This window comes from Marmota monax, unplaced genomic scaffold (genome assembly GCF_021218885.2).
Source record: "Marmota monax isolate L192 unplaced genomic scaffold, Marmota_monax_Labrador192_F-V1.1 WCK01_AAM20220418_F8-fsc00174, whole genome shotgun sequence".
In the NCBI taxonomy this organism is placed as follows: Eukaryota; Metazoa; Chordata; class Mammalia; order Rodentia; family Sciuridae; genus Marmota; species Marmota monax.
In genome coordinates this window covers 2,954,067-2,963,412 of record NW_026694860.1, presented here as the reverse complement: position 1 = coordinate 2,963,412, position 9,346 = coordinate 2,954,067, and positions in this window count along the sequence as shown.

Here is a 9,346-nt window from a genome sequence, read left to right as displayed (position 1 = left end):
CTTGGGTCCAGAGCAATGAAATTGTTCATCTGTGGACTAAGACCTCTGACACTATGAGCCCCCAAATAAGTTTTCCCTCCTGTAAGTTGTTCTTCTCAAGTATTTTGGTCACAGTGACACAAAAGCTGACTAAAACAGCGACTTAAGGCAACCATTTATTATTACTCACAGGTGTCCAGTCCTGATGGGCAGTTCTGCTAGTCTAAACTTACCTGGGAGTCTATGGTCCAGTAGAGCTCTGGCCTAGCATGGGTGAGGCCCTGTGTTTGACCAACACTGTGAAAACAAAAACAAACAAACAAAGGAGTCTGTAGTCAGCCCTAGGTCCACTAGGCAGAATCTGGGCTGCATTCTTTCACTATTTGGGACTTCATCTGGATAAGTGGGCAGCTGTTCCATAAGTGGGCTCTGTTCCATAGATCATCTTCTAGCAAGCCATCTTACATATGCGGTCATGGTGGAAGCACAAGAAATGAGGCAAATTAGAAGTGTACAAAAGTTCTTTAAAGTCTTGCTTATGTCAAGTTTACTACTGTATCATTGGCTGATGAAAATCATATGGCAAATCTCAGAGGAGGAGAACATCAATGAATGTGGACATGAAAATTGAGTCATACATACAACGAATTTTCCACAAATGGCAAGAAGCATAAGTTTTCCATCTGCAAATTTGTCATCCAAAATGTTTCTAAGGTTAATTTTGAGGTGAAAACAATACCAATAATCTAATATAAATAATAAGGGGAAAATCCTTTGCTCTGCATAAACACTGATAAATTTTTTTAAAAGTTTACTTTTAGATAGACTGGGATATTTGGCAGCAGTATGAAAGACCTCTTCCCTTTCCCTCTACTTCTCAAAACCTGTTAGATGTTATTCTCCTACTCAGAATAAGTTTATTTGAATATTAGACTAAGACACAAAGGTCATGACTTTGAAATTCCTTGGATGTGTTACAACAGCAGATCCTGATAGTTCTGGTTTTAAATAAGAAAAAAAAAATTAGAAAGAGGATTAGGAGCCCCTGTTTTCTCTCCTGTACCTAAAATATGTGTTTTTCAGGGGTCAAGGTTGTTGTTGACCTGTACTGATATTTAATAGCATATTTATAGGATAAATTAGGTGCTTCACTAATGCTACACAGAGCAAGAAAAAACTAATCAAGTTTCCTGACATATGGGTTTTACCAGGTGTCTAGTTTGGTAATGATGATCCAGGATTTTCTCTTTTGCCTCCTGCTGGAGTGGAACTAAGACTCAGGGCCACCCAGGCAGGCAGGCACTATGTTCTGATTTAAATGCAAACTTCATTTTCTCCAAAACAGCAAAATCACTCATGGCCTTGAGGAGGTACACCTACCTTGTTCTCCTAGCATAATAGAGGCATTCTAAAATATATAGTGATGTCTTCCTTTTATTCTTCCTTCTGTACTTCCTCCTTTCTTCCTGTATACCGGCCCTCAGGGCCACACTCTGTCCTAGGAACCTGAAAGTTGGATCACAGATTAGTGTTCTCAAGGTGTAAGCAACAACAACTAGACTCACCTGGGAACTTGCTATAAATGCAAATGAGAAGACTCCTGCTTTGTACCCACTGAGTCTGAAATTTTGGGAGTAGCATCCAGTGATGTGTTTTAACAAACCCTGACAGTGAGTCGAATGCATGTTAACTCTGAGAACCACTCAATGGAGCTCCTGTAGCTGTGTTAGCCCATATAGTACACTATTAGACACACGTGGCTATTAAACTTAATTTTTTTTGTGGTTCTGGGGATTGAACCCAGGGCCTTTCATACGCTAAGAAAGTGCTCTACCACTGAACTATATCTCCAGTCCTTTTAAAACAATTATTTCGAGGTGGTCTTACTAAGTTGCCTATGTTGGCCTTGAACTTAAATTTAAACAACTTAAAATCCAGTGTTTTAATCACACTACCTTTATTTCAAGTTCTCACTAACTTCATGAGGCTGGCCATTGCTGCATGGGGTGGCATAAACATGGAGAACTTCATATTTGTCATATTGAAACAGGCAGCCTTGACAAGTGAATCTGGGCAAATAACTTCTAAAATGTTCTGATTGAATCTCTGCTGTTTGCCTCTCACTCGCCAGTTTATACTCAGATGATGCTTTACCATGAAATGTTCTCAATATCCTCACAGAAGAGAATAAATTCCCAGAGAAGTTTGAGTATTGCCTTGATGGTGTTGAAGTCGTTGATCTGGAATAAGTCCTGACTTCAGAGAGATCCCAGGTTGAACAACAGAACATTCTGCAATTAATTTTTGTTGGTCTTAGGCTAATCAGGTCTTACAATGCTTTTTTTTTTAAAATAATACTTTTAATGAAAAAAAAAGTGAAGCACTAAGCAACTCAGTGAGACCCTGTCTCTAAATAAGATACAAAATGTAGCTTAGTGGTTGAGTGCCCCTGAGTTAAATCCATAGTACAAAAAAAAAAGGCCTAAAATTAAATACAAAACTGAGGAAAATAAGGGTCAGGGCATCACTGGTAATATATAGAACTGGTCTCTATCAACGAACATGCTTTGCCCCTAGGGTTGTGGGCCTGAACAATATGTGCCTATCAGAATTGTACATCGTTAAGGATTAACTAGAACACCAACTATAGTCAAAGGGAGAAAACAATCCAAAAAATATAGAGTTATTAAAGAATTTTTCCTAGAGAAAAGACTTAAGAGTCTAGTCTTTGATTATCCAGCTTGGGGAAAACAGTCCCTCCAGTGTAATTTCTTCTAAAATTCAGGTCTGATCATATCACCTAACCCAGTCAAACCACTTAACAACATCCTGACTGAGTATAGTGTTCATACTCTTTATTCTCTTCTAATCCAGTTCACCATCCATTTCTGCTCCTTCCGATGAATCATACCCATAACCACATGGCCTGGTCATTTCTTTCCAAACCTTCTTGTCACGTATTTTGTATTGTGCCTACTATCTGGAATACTCATTTCCATTTTTCTCTCAAAACTTTCATCCTTCAGTGCCTGTATCAGATTGTTCAGGAAGCCTCTCATCTTACTATGCAAAATTGATCCTACTTATATCTGGGCTCCAATATTGCTTTGAGTATATGCCTTTTAGCAATTATACTCTTTTGCAACTGTGCATACACTGGTCCTCACTATTTGTGAGCTTGTTGAGGGACAGGTTACTTTAGTCATACTTAGTACCTACTTTAGGTCTTGGAACATAACAGGAACACATTAATATTTGAAAAGATGATAATTAAAATCAATCCCCAAATACATTCAACACTAAGTGTATTTATACATACATAAATACACATAAATATATATTGACATTGTTTGTAATACTTTAAAATATTTTCTTGGGAAATGATGTTCCATGCTTTTAGGTGAAATATTGTGAAAATAAATATTATGCCTAATTTTCTTTGTGTACCAGTTGCAAAGTATCTTGTATAATATGGATGCTTATATCAGTTAATTATTGTTTCATAGCAAAACACTCCTGAATTTAGTGGTTTATAATCTCAAATTCAGAAAAGTGAATCCTATATTCAGTATAATAATATCTACCATATAGAGTCTCTGTGAGAACAATGTGAAATAGATAATGTAATGGATAGTCCTTGGCACAAAGTCATTTTCAACGTTCATTAGTTTCTGTTTTCTACCCTTCTCTTGTCTTTAGACTTCAGTGTTATCACCTTAGTGTTTCACTATCTAACCATGTTGTATGGGGCTACTGAGAAATATTTCAGTGGCAGAACAGATGTTTTTCAGAGATGAATCAATGGAAACATAGAGAAGCAGTGTCACCTTGAAATGTCTTAAGAAAATTGGCATATCGTGTCACATCAGTGAAAAGTACAATTTGTTGTTATTACATATTGCAGTCTTTGCCAGGAGTTCTGGGCACAATCTGGTCTCACGTGCTTTGTTTTTTTTTGTGAAGATGTTGCTTAGTAACTTTTGTGAAGGGAAAATGGACAAGAAAGCAATCTGAGGCATTTCTAACTCAGGTCATTGCCATTATATGTTTGGTATGAAATTGGGAATTTCTACTCAAGGTCAATGGACTCAACATTTTTTTCTTAGTTTCAACTCTTTTTTTTTTTTCCTGGAACATACAATTTAAACTTGAAACTTGACCCACTGAACGAGTTTAAATCATCCTAAGTTTACTTTGGGCATCTTATTGTTATTTAGTTTCTTAAAATTATTTGACACATAATAGATGCTCAAAATGTGTGGATATTGATTGCTCATAGTCTAAAATCTATTACAGAAAGTCTAATTAATGAAAGATCTCATCTGAAAGTCAAAAGTATTATGGTGTTTTATTTATGAAAGGATATCAGTCATCCATTTATTGAGTACTTTTTAAGTGTCAAATACTATGCTGGGCATTGGGTATACCAAAGTGCAAGAAAGGTCTCTTATCGTACAGGTCAGTGAAGACTATTGATGGCGAATTCTGAGGTGATGAACCAGAAAACCCTAACTCGTGTTAGGTTGAGTCCTAGAAAATCTCAGGTGTCATTATTGCTTAATGTCCTCTCTTTATGTATTCAATCTCCACCACAGGCCTGGAGTCAGCTAACAATTATTTTTCAATGGGAGAATGATTAGTTGATAAAGGATGTGTGGCTTTATTTCATAACCCTAATGACTATTATTATCTATGGACTGGCCAAGCTTAGGTTTCATTGCTATTCTTATGTTGTGTGTTGTAAGAGTTAAGACCTAACAAAGATAGAATCTAGGACTCCCTTGACTTTTGTTTTGGAATGTCAAGTACTTGGATGCACCATCCCACCATGATGACACAAAATGAGACAGGCAATTTTTCAAACGGTAAACTAGGATTGGGAGAATGTGAAAATGGAAAAACTGTACATGTCTACTATTGCAACCATGTGATACCTTGCTGACTCCATCATTTTGTGATATTTGTAATGCTTAGCACATTCTTCCCTCTGACAACATTACAGACACACAAAAAATCTACTCACCCTTTCAGAGATTCTCAAACTTTCCTTTCTAACCCTATATCTTTTCTAAAATAAAATAAGGAAGGAGTCAATCCTGCTGTCTAATGGGACTCTCCAGTCAGCTAAGCTCCTAGAGAGCACAGATTGCATCTCTCATGTCTTTGTACTTCCCACAATGGGGAGGCACAGTTCCCACCACAATTCTCCCAGCCACTCTCAAAGGCCCCCCGTCTTGGTTTCTAGGACTTAACTCAATGAGAAGATGACAACCTAGATGACAGAATCCAAGAAAATCTGCCCAGTGTGTATGAGCATAAGTTTTCTACCTTTCCTTCAAATTTTTTCTTTCCTATTTCCACAATCATTTATGCTTTTTAGTGGATTTGTAGATATTTGTAGTCTTGTTCACCTCTTCTAACTAACTTTTTAGTCTCATTAAATTCACACACAAATTTGAAATGTTTAAGAGTCAATGTAAGGCGTAAATTAGAAATCAACAAAGGAGGATAACATTCTGGTGTCTTAGGCAAGTTCCTGTAAAAGCAAATCCTGAGGCAGAGAAGTAAATGGAAACAGCTTAGTTCAAGGAATGCCAGTTGAGGAGCGGCAAAGAGCGATAGGGCAGGGAAAGAAGACTATAGACAGTATATTATTGAATAGTGACTGGGTAACTAGGACTTAATCTTCCTAGGTATTTTGGGAGATTAGGTTGAACTTCCTTCTGAGTTATTCCTCCTTCAAAGGAAGAAAGTTGAGGGATTTATTCTTCAATTCTTATTAGTCATTGGTTAAGGGTTGCTACTAAAAGTGCCAACTCTGGTAATGGTTGTTAGAAAGTACACAGACATCAAGTTGCAGTATAATATTGTTAATCTATACTTGAACTGTAAACACTGGGCACCTGCTAGATGTCCTAGTAATGAAGAAGCTATCCATGCATTTAAGATAAATGAGATACTTTGGGACTATTTTTATAGTTTGTGCATACTTTAATTTGGAGAGAATAAACACATTCTGTTCCCGCAGGATTACAAGCTACACAAAGATTTTCATATTGGATGAAGTTTGTGAGCATTTGTGCACATGGATGCGTAATGTGCATGCATATACATGTACATTTGTGTATCATGTATATATACATGTGAATTTGTGTCTCAAGATTAAAGATGAACTTTCAGTGCATAAAAGGGAATTTTAAGAAGAATCAAAGAAGTTAAGGTAATTTTGGTGGATTTTTTTCCCCTTGAAAATCCAATAAAGTTAGCAAAATTTTCCTTTGTCTCCTTAATGCCCAGTATCTTTTAGACTAATCTCAGGCAATTATTGAAAATGTAGACAACTTTGTTTTAGCTCAGCTGTTCCATCACCTCTAGGGATTAGCACTCTAACAAATGTATTTTGCTTGCAAAAATACTCTTAAAGGGTCTTGAAAAAGCATGGCTTTTGATGCCAAAAACATACATTGGAGAAAAGATAACCTCTTCAACAAATGGTACTGGGAAAACTGGAAATCCATATGCAACAAAATGAAATTAAACCTCTATCTCTCACCATGTACAAAACTCAACTCAAAGTGGATCAAGAACCTACGAATTAAACCAGAGACCCAGCATCTAACCGAAGAAAAAGTAAACCCAAATCTCCATGATATTGGATTAGGCCCCTACTTCCTTAATAATACTCCTATAGCACAAGAATTAAAATCAAGAATTAATAAATGGGATGGATTCAAACTAAAAAGCTTCTTCTCAGCAAAAGAAATAATTGGTGAGGTGAATAGAGAGCCTACAGCTTGGGAGCAAATTTTTACCACTTGCACATCAGATGGAACACTAATCTCAAAAGTATAAAAAGAACTCAAAACACTAAACACCAAAATAATCAAATAATTCAATCAATAAATGTGCCAAGGAACTGAACAGACACTTCTCAGAAGGTGATATACAACCAATCAATAAATATATGAAAAAATGTTAAATATCTCTAGCAATTATAGAAATGCAAATCAAAACTACTCTAAGATTTCATCTCACTACAGTCAGAATGGCAGCTATTAAGAATACAAACAACAATTAGTGTTGGCAAGGATGTGGGGGGAAAGGTACACTCCTACATTGCTGGTGGGACTGCAAAATGGTGTAGCCTATATGGAAAGCAGTATGGAGAGTCCTTGGAAAACTTGGAATGAAACCACCTTTTGACCCAGCTATTCCACTCCTTGATCTATACCCAAAGGACTTAAAAACAGCATACTACATGGACACAGCCTCATAAATGTTTATAAAAGCACAATTCACAATAGCTAAACTGTGGAACCAAACTACATGCCCTTCAGTAGACGAATGGATAAAGAAAATGTGGTATATATACATAATGAAATATTATTGAGCATTAAAATAGAATAAAATCATGGCATTTGCAGGTAAATGGATGGAGTTGGAGAATATAATGCTAAGTGAAGTTAGCCAGTCTCCAAAAACCAAATGCCGAATGTTTTCTCTGATATAAGGAGGTTGATTCATAGTGGGGTTGGGAGGGGGAGCATGGGAAGGTTAGATGAACTCTAGATAGGGTAAAGGAGAAGGAGGAGAAGGGAGGGGGAAAGGGGTATAAAAGAGATAGTGGAATGAGATGGACATCATTATCCTAAGTATATGTATGAAAATACAAATGATATAATTCTACTTGGTGTACAGTCAGAGATATGAAAAATTGTGCTCTATATGTGTAATATGGATTGTAATGCATTCTGATATCCTATATAATAGATTAGAATAAAAATTTTTAAAAAAATATGACCTTTAAGATATTTACTATTTTAATTATATGTTTAAATATTTTAAATGGATTTACTATGTCGTGGTTTCAAAGTTTCAACACTTACAAACAAAACTGTTCGAATCACAATTTTTATTGATAACACTGTCACATTATTTTCAACAAAACATATAAATTGCAAAACATTTGAAAGTTATTTTCTTAGAGATAGAAGTGTTTTTAGGGTTTTTTTTGTTGTTGTTGTTTTTGTTGTAATTTCATGTTCTTTTACAATAAGGTAGAGAATTCCTCTATAAAATAAAACCCCTCTCCTGCCAGAGTAGGAAAAGATATTTGGATATTTGATTGCTTGGATAGGCAAGGGTTAGGACTAAGTAAAATGCTAACTATTTAACAAAATCCTGCAGTTTTCAACTCATTGTGGCACATTCCACAGTTTCTAAGGCTCCAATTCCTGTACCTTTGCTAGGGCTATATTCCATCTGCATTTCACTCCCAGCCCATCAGTTGTTCTCTGCTGCGCTGAGGCAATGGCCTCTTGTGTGACCAATTCCTCCTCTTCCAAATGGTGTTTCCATCTTTTAACTATTCATATTTGTGAGTTAGTTTCTTAAACCTTTTGTTATTATTCTAGTGGAGTTTGAGAGTGGACACACACACACACACACACACACACAGATATTGCCTTGGTCAGGGGCTCTTCCAATGGCCCCAAGTTTATGATAGAGACAGGGACTTCTTTCATCTCCACAATCCACTGAACACAAATACTGGGATGATTGTAATTAAAGTAGCTTTCATTTTTTCCCTCTCATTCTCAAAAAATTGAATACCATATTTGAATTGCTGGCCTTCTGCCTGATTTTTTAAATTATTTTTTAGTTGTTGATGGACCTTTATTTTATTCATTTATTTATATGCAGTGCTGAGAATTGAACCCAGTGCCTCACACATTTGAGGCAAGCGCTCTACCACTAAGCCACAACCCAGCTCCTTTCTGCCTGATTTTTAACTATCTCTGTATGTCTTCTATACAAATACAGATCCATCTTGGGGCTATTTTCTCTATATGGCTCAGGGCTAAGTGGTCTCCTACTTTCTCACTAGGTAGAAGAGACAACATGGTGAGTTTACTAAAATTAAAAAAAAAATTGTTTCTCTTTTCACTGTGCTTGGAATATTGGCAAATAATAAACTATGGTTTAAGCTACAATTAGATAGGGTCAGGGACAATTAGGGAGGGACATCCTTCTCACATAAGGGACACCCATTTCTTCTCCAATTTTCAGCACTGTATGTTGTATAGGAAAGTTCAGTCTGTAAAAATAAAAAAAAGTATCTAACTTCTGGAAGAAAGAGCTATTTCTGGTACATTTCATGTCACAGTGAGATATAGGAATAGGAGTGCAATGAAAAATTCACCCAGAAAAAAAGCAGAGGCCTTGAGCCAGCATGCACATCCTTTCATTGAGCCAGCTGCTCAGGAAACATCAGCTTGAGATATGTCCAAATACATCAATTTGGTCTCGAATTCTGAGCTTAAATTCACCAACCATTATTGAATGTCACTGAAGTTCCCAGAGACTA